The sequence below is a fragment of the Lactuca sativa genome, chromosome 1 (assembly GCF_002870075.4).
Source record: "Lactuca sativa cultivar Salinas chromosome 1, Lsat_Salinas_v11, whole genome shotgun sequence".
Taxonomy (NCBI): domain Eukaryota; kingdom Viridiplantae; phylum Streptophyta; class Magnoliopsida; order Asterales; family Asteraceae; genus Lactuca; species Lactuca sativa.
This window is the reverse complement of record NC_056623.2, coordinates 128,231,579-128,242,535: the sequence shown is the minus strand read 5'-3', so window position 1 is coordinate 128,242,535 and position 10,957 is coordinate 128,231,579.

The following is a 10,957-nucleotide window of genomic DNA, read 5'->3' as shown; positions in this document are numbered from 1 at the left end:
GAGAAAATGGTCCATTAATGATAGCTTCCCATATGAGGTATCCATTATCCTCAGATCCAATCACGTAGTCTTCAAAGTGATGCGCCCAGACTTCATAGTCATGGGTATATAGGATTGGAATCTTTGTCGTCGAACCGATGTTGTTGGAAATATTAATAGGATTTGATTGCGACTCGTCCATTATGATCGAAAAAAAAAACCTGTTTAAAGATCAGACTTGTAATAAAGCAGATTAGGGCAAAACAATAAATATCAAGATACGTCAATAATGAGATGACGGCTCAATAAATATCAGTAATTGCGGAAAAACCCTAATTGAAATCTTTTCACAGAAAAGATGTGTATCGATTACACAGCCTCCTGCTCTGATACCAATTGATGAGATTTAAAACCTTTAAATCTATGAAGATCGATTAGATCTCAAACAGGCAAATAAATATAAAACTGTAAGAACACGAAAATAAGAACGAGACAAGTGTGAATCAAACGAGTCGAATGATTAAAACAAAATCCTCAGAAGAGCTCGATTAAGAACATCAACTGTAGAGGATTGGTAGGTTACAAGAACGATTAAAGAAACCTGTAATGCTATCGTTAAGCTCTAGAATAATCGCTAAAATCGTTATTAATCCTTTACCTAATATGCATGCAAGCATATACTTATATATTAAACATAATAGGCTCACGGTTGGACAGGCCCAAACCGGAGTACAAAATAAATAAACTATCGAGCCCAACGACGCAACACTTCAAAATAATCTTCAGCCCAACACTGTCCACATCTTGTGAGGTGTTTTGGCAACCTTCTTAGTAGCGACTCAGTTAAGGATATGGGTGGCAGTCTCTAAGGCATACCCCCAAAAAGAGATAGGTAGTGAATACGACTCATCATAGAGCGAACCATATCCAATAAGGTTCGATTACGCCTTTCTGCCACACCATTCAACTGCGGTGTCCTAAGAGGCATCAATTGTGAAACTATTCCACACTCCTTGAGATAATCGTGGAATTCAAGACTTAGGTACTCTCCTCGTCGATCGGATCGAAGCATCTTGATTTTCCTGCCCAATTGATTCTCCACTTCATTCTTGAACTCTTTGAACTTTTCAAAGGTTTCTGACTTTTGCTTGATTAAGTAGATATACCCATATCTACTATAGTCATCGGTAAAAGTCACGTAGAAGTGGTTCCCATCCTTCGTGGTTGATCTAAACGGTCCACATACATCGGTATGTATTAGGTCCAATAGACCCTCACCCCTTTCACACGTACTCGTGAAGGGTAATTTAGTCATCTTTCGAAGCAAACAAGACTCGCATGTGTCATCTTCCCTAAGGTCGAATGACTCCAACACTCCATCCTTTTGGAGTTGGTCTATGCGTTTCTTGTTGACATGTCCAAGACGACAATGCCACAAGGATGCTTTATCCATACTAGTGGAAGAATCTATATTTAAAACATCATTTGCTAAGTTAGCAACAATTTTTTAAATCTAAAACCAAATTATTCCTAAGCACTAAAGAATACACTCCAATCTTGGTGACAGGCGACGATCTTCTGTTCCCCATTATTAGATTGATCCTTCCTTACTCCACATCCCTACTTCTTCTTAGTCCCTGCACGCTAGAATAAATGTGGTAACCACAACCGGTATCAAGAACCCAAGAAATAGCATGATTAGAATTGTTAGATTTAATTGTATATATACCTGCGAAAGATGGCTTGATCTTTCCTTCTTTGATTGCTTGCAGGTACTCTGGGTAGCTTCTCTTCCAATGTCCTATCTTCTGGCAGTGGTGGCACTCTGCCTCCTTCGGGTTAGGGCAGGGCTTAGCGGGATCAACTTTGGTCCCACTAGAAGAGGCACCATCTCGGGCTTTGACCTTGCGATAGTTCTTCGATGAAGCTTTCCTCTTCTTTCCCTTTCCTTGACCAATAGCCAAGACAGGAGCAGTAGTTGGATTGGGAGTAGGTGCAACAGACTTGTCCCTGAAGTTGCTCTCAGCGACCCTCAAGAGACCTTGGAGTTTGCTTAGCGTGACCTCTTCTTTGTTCATGTGGTAGGTCATCCTAAATTGGTTGTACATCGGAGGCAAAGAGTGAAGCACCATGTCGATCGCCAAGTCTTCACCGAAGTCAACATTTAACTTGCGAAGGCGGTCGACATACCTTTGCATCTTTTGCAGGTGCACGATAAGAGATTCTCCATGACCCATCTTAGAGAAATCATCTTAGTGAAAATCTCAAAACGCTCTTGTCTCGCGTTCTGGTGGTATCTCTCCAATAAGTCTTGGTGCATCTCGTACGGGTACATGTCCTCGTAGGACTTTTGGAATTCGGAGTTCATGGTGGCAATCATGATGCAATGTACCTTCGTTGCATCTCGCTCATGAGTCTCAAAAGCGGTGATTTCGGCCGGAGTAGCGATTTCGGGGTTGATTTTCTCGAGCTTCTCATCGAGGACATACTCCTTATCCTCATAGCGAGAAATGGTGCGAATGTATCTTATCCATTCGCTAAAGATCATTCCATCGAAGGTGACCTTTTGGCAAAGGCTCATCAACGTGAAAGAACTAGCAGCAGCGTTGTTAGCGTTCGACATCTACAAAAGAAAAGGACAAAGATAGATTAGAATAAGAATCCCTAATTATCATCCAATAAGAAAAATTAGGGCTAGGATCCAACAATAACATTTACATACTAGAAAAGGGATGTCGTAATCTAATATGCAAATAAATTGAAGGTAAGTGAATGACGATTCACTAATTCTCCATCACAAAAATTAACTATTAGTCCTAAGTGTTTTGAGAATTCCTAGGTTCAGATGAGATTCATTGAAACTATTCAATGGCATGTTTAAATCTCGATATGCCCCTCTCGTTTGTGACTGGGATACCGAGGATCACAAAGCAGGTGTGAATTACCATGCAATTTCACATGGTGCCTTCAGTGTAACGATCACCTATTCGATGTGCCGGTAAACCACACACACTCCATTGAACTATGATAAACAATGAATCACCCTTTGCCACCTTTGCTTACAACCAATTAGTGTGCCGGTAAACCACACACGCTCCACTAACTTCTTAGCAAGGGTGCAAAGTGTAATTTCATGGGATTGCATCAATTCACTTTTCCTAAAGTAACTAAGATTGGGAATTTAAAAAAATGTGTAGTTACTTTGTATTAATTATTCTACTTTTAATGAGAGGATGAGGTTGCCCTATCCTACCCGTTCGGCTAACGACCCTCCACCAATCAAGCAAGCGGTGGGTGTGAGTGTACACCCATTAAGTGTCATTTTATAGGCCGCAACCTTATACCCACCTTACAGATCGGCTTCGTGAATGAGGCCTACTAACGTTATGACTAGCATTTAGTTATACATATATATTATTCTAGTAATATCATATTAGTATAGAGTTGTATTTTAAACCTTTTAAAATCTAGGGTTTGAAATTTAAGTTGTCTAAATTAAAACTTTTAATCACAAATATAAATTTCAAAACTTGAGGGCAAGTTTTAAACATTTAAAACATTGAGGATCAAATAACAAATAATTCCAATTAACAATTAATATCCTAATTATCTATATTTGATTTTATTCAAGATTTCTTTGAAAGATAATTACCAAAATAATTAAAATAATTATTTAATTATCATATAAGGAAATTAAATATTTTATTAGATGATAAATACCTTTAACTAGATCAAGATAATAGTCATATATATCAAAAAAATCGGATTTAGATTGATTTATTATAATTAAGATAAGTTTCCATAGGATAATTATGAAAAAATCCCGAATTTGGCCATTCCTGACGCCTGGACTCGCCGAGTGCACAAAGGGACTCGCCGAGTCAGGCCTACTCGCCGAGTCCACTTTGGAACTCGTCGAGTCCATGACTCAGAAACCAAAAAATTCGAATTTCGCAGGTTTCTTTCAGTTAATGAAGCATCAATTTAAAGAAAACCAAGCTAGTCTCTGATACCACTGATGGGTTTTAGCCATAAGAACTTTCCTATGTGCGCATGCAAAACCCTAATGCTTGGATATAGGCTTTCTAATAAACATGCTTTGAATCCAAGACTTCTAATGATTAATTAGGTTAAATAACAACATTGAAACAGATCTAGAACCATACCTTTGAGTTCCTTGTTGATCTTGTGGTCTTAGAGCTTCTAAAGTCACAAATGTCACTCCTCTAATGGCTTACAAACACCAATAGCAAGGAATATGCTTTGGGAGAGAGGAGAGGGGAGGAAATCTGCCAGGGTTCTCTTACTCTTGGAGAGGTGTCGATTTCCTTATGCCATGGGGTCTATTTATACTTGTAGACTCCTTAAGGGTTACAGCCTAAACCCTAATCGGATAATCTTCTCCTATGGCTATCCAAATCCTTTCCATAGATAAGCCTTGGACGAATTTAGCTATCCTTTAGCTTCTAGAATTCGTCCCATCTCTATCTATAAGGATTTACAGTTTAAAGCTTAACTATCAAACAATTGACAGTTTATACCCCTTTATTTAATTAATCTCTTTAAGTCACCAAATTAATTCTAATTAATTCTATGACTTATATTAATCAAATAACAATATATTATTCTTTATATTATTCTCATAATATATTAATAATATTTACTCTCTCTTAATAAATCATCCTATCAAGTTGCTATGGTGAAGGCAACCCAAAAGGACCATGCACAACCGGGTCAAATACTTGCCTAATATAGTTGCAGCCTTAGACACTATTCCAACACTTACATGATTTCATCCGTTCCATTTGTGTAGATCTTCAAGTTTCACCAAGAACATCAAGAACACACACTAGTGTTCTTGGCCAACACCGACCATTCAAGCTCCTATATCATAAGTACTCTTGTTCTAACTTGTTATGTACTAGGTTTAACATGTTTGGGCCTTAGAAACATCAAGAATAGAGGATTGAAATAGAGTTTATAGCCAAGGATCTCCCAAGGCCGTAAACTCCCTTTAAGGTGCAATGATGCCCTCTCTTCCTTCCTTATGCCAGAACCTAGCCTAGAACCAACGACCATTGAACTAGGGACCTAAAATATCAAAATGGTACTTCATACCATGAGTTTACGGCCGTAAACTCATGGGGAGGTGGTCCCCAGGCCGAAAACACAAATTAAGGTAAATTCTTGGACCTTAAACTCCACTAGCCTCTTCTTTAACCTTGGAACACTTAACCACATAAGATATCATACCTCCAAGGCTCTAAATAAGAACCTATAGAGACTTTACGGCTAGGAGTAAACTCCCCTATGCCGTAAACTCCATAGAGTGTGGTCCATGGGCCATAAACTCAATAGCAATGCCTTACACTCCTTTGTTGCAAACCAATGGCCTCCTAACACTTTAACCAAAGTGTTTTTGTGACAACTCGAAATTTTCATTCGGTCAAACCCTAAAAGTCAATCACTTCATATTATAAGTAAATTTCAGTTCTATTTGTTTTTAACAAATTTAAAGTTCGTTTGACTATTATAATGATTATTGTTTAAGTGAACGGGTGAAACAATGTGCCGTCTCGGGTCTTTAAATTTCTAAACTGCAAATACCACGTAGCTTAGAAGTTCATGGCCAAACTTTAATGTTTGGGCCGTAAACTACCCCCAAAAACGTAAACTCATGCTTAAGCATTAGTTTACTCCCCAAAGTGCATCACTTCTCATTTTCACCCTAAAGAGTAAACTCTAAAACCCTCTGAAGTATCATCCAAGATTTAATTCAAGATCTTCAAACTTGTAATTGTTCATCTTTTCATCCATCCATTTTTGTGTTTCGATTAGATTTCCAAAAACACGAAGAACACACACTAAGTGTTCTTGGACTTTTAGCTCGTTTCAAGCTTCCTTATAGTAGGTACTTCCATCCTTAAGTCCTATTAAGCTTGTATTACATGTTAGCATCAAGAAAATGTACCAAGAACACAAGGATTAAGGTGTTCACGGTCCAAGAATGTTCTTGGGCCGTAAACACCAAGGAAGGCACCAAAGTGTGCCTAAGTCCTTTATCTAGCCTTAGTTTGATGTCTAAACCTTCCCTTGATGTGTTTAGGCCATGAAAAACACCAAAGTCCATCATTTTTATGTGTTTACAATTTGGGGATCTCCCAAAACCGTAAGCACCCAAAAGTGAGTTTATTTGGACCATATTCCTTCCTTAGGCCTAAAATCTAACCTAGACAATTACCATGATGAGCTAAGGACTTGAAAACACCAAAATACCTAAGTCCATGAGAGTTTAAGGTAGTAAACTCATGTAGAAATGGTCCATAGACCGTAAACTTCATTTAGGAGTGTTTTGATGCCACACAACACTTCCTAAGGCTTAAACATGAAGTAGGAATGCTTGGATTGGCATTGAAAGCTTCAAACATCAAATGGTCATAAACGAGGTGAGCTTACGACCGTAAAACCATGGTTTTATGACCATAAACCCTTTTGCTAGTGACTTATAACACTTGTATAAGGTGTTTAGCATGTCCTAGGGTGTCTTAACTTTGCTTATTAGTTGTTTAAAGACTAATTGTATACATATATGTGATATTATATGTTAACTAGGATCATAGAGTGTGTTCAAGACTTCACTTGACACCTAGCAATCCAATATCTTTAGTTCATCCGTACCACTCACTACAGGTGAGTTCATACCCCTTAATGAATGATTTAAATGTTTTTAAATGCTTTTATGGGGGGGGGATACAAGTTAAATACTTATAGTTATTACATCAATCACATGTGATTAATAACTACAAAACCAGAGGTTTTTCTTACTGTTCAAATTGTTTATCAAACTGTATTGCTTCAAACTATTTTACAAACTCTTTTACTTATCAAATACTTGTACTTAAACTCATTTATACTTATTATCAATTGCATTTCTTTGTATGTATAGTTATATAAGCAATGTTTAAAAGGCTTAGGAAGGCCTGCCCGCCCTATTTCCTTTTCGCCGTTGAGATGTGGTCTAGTGGGATATCGGGTACCCGTCCGAAGGTCGTTTAAATATTAGTTATATATCATGTGTACATATATATAGTCATAAAGGTTCTTCCAGTTCATTCAGTACCCTTTGGTAGCAAGGGTGTACTTCCATGTTCATACGTATCAGTTACATCACTAGTAAGTTACCATAGGGGTAGCACAGGAGGATACTAATACTATTACTTGAACAATGAAACATACAATGAGTCAGTTCATTCATGAGTCGGTTCGAGTACACACAGTACATTACTATACATGCTAGATAGAGAGAACATACATTACAGCTAGCACACGCAGAACATTTCAGTACATACAAGCTAGACAGAGAAAGATTACACTTTCATTTATCTTACTTATTACATATACATTCTTGCAATTATGTGAACCATTGAGCGGGTCATGGCATTTCCTGACATGACCTATCTTGTATCCCGAATCTCCTTAATTGGGGAGCGTATGAGTTTGCATATAGATCTATACTAGATTGACTATCCTACACCTTGCTTCTCGCTACAGTGGGACTTACAAGTCTACGGGTGCCAAATGTCATTTCTTACGGCGTCTTACATCGTCGTTTTACTAGAGTCAGTAGCAGGATACAGGTCGATCACATGTTACTTGGAACACCTTTTCTTTTAAGGTAGATAGTACAACGGTAGTCACTTATTACAAATACTACGGTACGATAATATTTTCCCATTACATTCACTTCGTGAATATTCACACGATGCACGGTAATGTAGAAACTATATTTTTAGTTAATGATACTCCGAATTGGGAAAACACACACTCTAACAAGAGACACACGCACAGACACTAGATGCCTTGGTAGAAGGCTATAGTTAGTAGGAAACATAGGGTTTTCTAGGAGAGTTCAAACATTTTACAAAACATTGTACAAAACATCTTACGGAATATTTTACAAACGTTTTCATGCAATCTCAGACATTAATATACTTATGAGCTCACCAGCATTAAGCTGATACTCGCTTTCAAAATAACTTGTATTCTCAGGTCACCACAAGATAGGTACAGGTGCCAGGCTTTTGAGAAGATGGAGTTCGTTCAAGACTCATCTTTTATTTTGATATGTATATTTTTGGTGTCTATAACTTTGAGAGAACATACATGTATGGAATTATATTATTAATGCAATGGATGACGTTGTTGCTTGTTTACTACTATTCATTGTTGTGATACTATACATGACGTACTCCGCCCCAGAATGTTTCTGCCATTCATGGTTTTGGGGTGTGACAGATTGGTATCAGAGCATTGTTTATAGTGAATTGAGTATATCAACCCATAAAAGATATACTAACTATAAATACATTGGGATTAATATATTCTGACCAAGAGTTTATACTTTTAAATAATAAAATATTTAATTAAGTATACGTGCCTGCATTTATACTAAAATCAGTGTCACTAGGACAGTACAAAAGAATTTTGATTGTTGGGCAACACATGTGAACTTAGAGACATATAGTCAAAACTGGGAAGATATAGCCTCATCAACTATATTATCCGAGGGTTGACTAGCATGTTCCTAAGTGTAGTTGTGCGGTTGAAACAAGTCTAAAATCTTACAAACAATACCACAATGAGAATAGTATACCCTTCGTGGGTGTGTAAGATCCTTAAACATGGCTTAACTGGGTTTACGGACCTTGCGTTACAAAGCCAAACTCTCAAGAAGGTCACAAAAGAAGTCTCTCCTAATCTCCTTCACTCTATCTCTCTATTAAAAATCTCTCCCAAATCTCTCTCAAATCTTCCTTTAACTTTTTATAATCATTCGGGTCATCCCGACCCTTAACTTAGCCAAAAACTATGCAAAACAGGGGGTTTATGCGAAAATCAGCCTTATAGGGCCGAACCTTCTTATGCTCGAAACACTAAGAAGCGAAACCCACAAGGAACGAAACTCTGATGAGGAATCAAAGCCAAAGCAGGAGAACCAAAACTGCCCGCGAGCCGAACCCGAAGGTCCCTTCAGACCAAATCTGACTTTCGCTTTCGTTTCCTTCCCGGTCTCGCCTTCGCTCCTTTTCCTCTCGCCTGCGAACCTCGTCTTGGCTCTCACCCCAACCGAACCTACCTTCAGTTCCCACCTCATGAAGACCGAGCCTTCGACCCTGAATCCAAATTTCCAAAATTTCGCATCTTTTTCCCAGTTTTCGACGACTTTGTTTTAGGCCCGCTTTTCATGATTTTAACGCAGGATTTTCACCCAATCTTATATTTTATCATATGGGACCCCATATTTCCATAATCTAATCACATTTTGTTGGGTCAAAAATATGGTTTATACTTTGCTTTTCTAGGAAAATATATATTTCTGTAATTTTGTGGTTGTGTATGGCTGCACATGTGTGTGCGGCCGCACACCCTGTGTATAGCCGCACATGCGTGTGCAGTTGTACACTCGTGTGCTGCTGGTGGCCCATGTCTCATATATATAAGGTGAGGAGTGTATGGCCACAAGATAGTGAAAGGAGAGGAGCATGTTCTAGAGAGAAGAATAGTGTGTGTGTGAGAATCTATTGTAAGGAGCATCATTCATATTATTGAATACATCATTCGATTCATCTTAATTCTTCTTCTCCTTCTCTTCTATTTGATCTGACAGCATCCAATTGATTGGGATTCCTCACCATCAATTGGATCTAATTGATACACAAGCAATTTGGGGACTTACAATTGCTATTAGAGCCATTTCGATATCAATTGAAGCATTTTAGAGTGTGAGGTTGCAAAATTTTACTGTTTTTGAAGTGCATTTGTAACTTTTGATCAAGGAATTGTTGTTTGTCATTGTTTTCAATAGTTTGAAATCAAAATTCCATAAAAAACCTGAGATTTTTGTGTATGCGTTTGAAACATTGAATGTGTGCGGCTCGGACAAGGTCGACTTGGTGGACGGCTCGGTGGGTTACTCATATGCGTATTCATTAAAAAAAGTTAAGGTTGCCGGGGATCGAACCTGGGACCTCCGGTTGATCAACACAGCAGCTTACCAACTCGTCTAGCAAGCCTTTTGTGTCATCCCTTTGAAATTTTAAATTTAACATGTTCTTTTTAGTTCCTAATTTCGAAAATTGGCACTTTTAACCCCAAAAATCAATTTCTTTTATTTTTAAATTCCATTTTCATCCAAAAAAATTTACTTTTTAATTTTAGACTTTATTTTTAACTTTTGATCTTAAAATTTTGCTTTTGACTTTCAAGTTTGACCTTTGACTTTTTCGTTGAACTTTTAAATTTTCACATTTAGCTTTTCGGTTTGACTTTTCAAGTTTGACTTTGGAGTTTGACTTTTTAAATTTGACTTTTAAGGTTGACTTTCTTGGTTTTTAAGTCAAAGGAAAATTAAAAAAAATAATGAGTTCTTCAAATATCAAGGTTACATGAGGTAAATGAATCTGCTTGCTCTCCGTCTTGTGTTAAAACTATTAAATTTTTACGAGAATCAATAGATCTAATCAAGGGAGAGAATAAGGACTTAAAATACGAATGATACACAATTAGGAAGGATCAAAAACCTCTAAATGCACAACTAGAATAAAAAATTAAAGACTTTAGGAAGCTTCAGGAAGAGTACAACAACAAGTGTGAAAATTACGATCACATTAAACCCAAACTTGCTGCTGTAACTGAAGAACTTGACGCTTTGAAAAGTAAGTGTGGAAAAACAGATATTAGTTTCAAAAATTACACTGCATCCAGTAAGACAGTCGAGTCCTTATTTGAAAACCAATTAAAAATCAAAGATAATCAAAACAAGGGTTTAGGGTATGATTGTGTTCCTCCACCTTTCAATCATAACTACACATCCATCCCTATGACACAGGAAGAAATTGACAAGGAGGCACATCTCCAATATGGGAAACATGTCACAGTTGTGCCAGAAAAGGATGAAATGAACGTTTCTAATGATTCT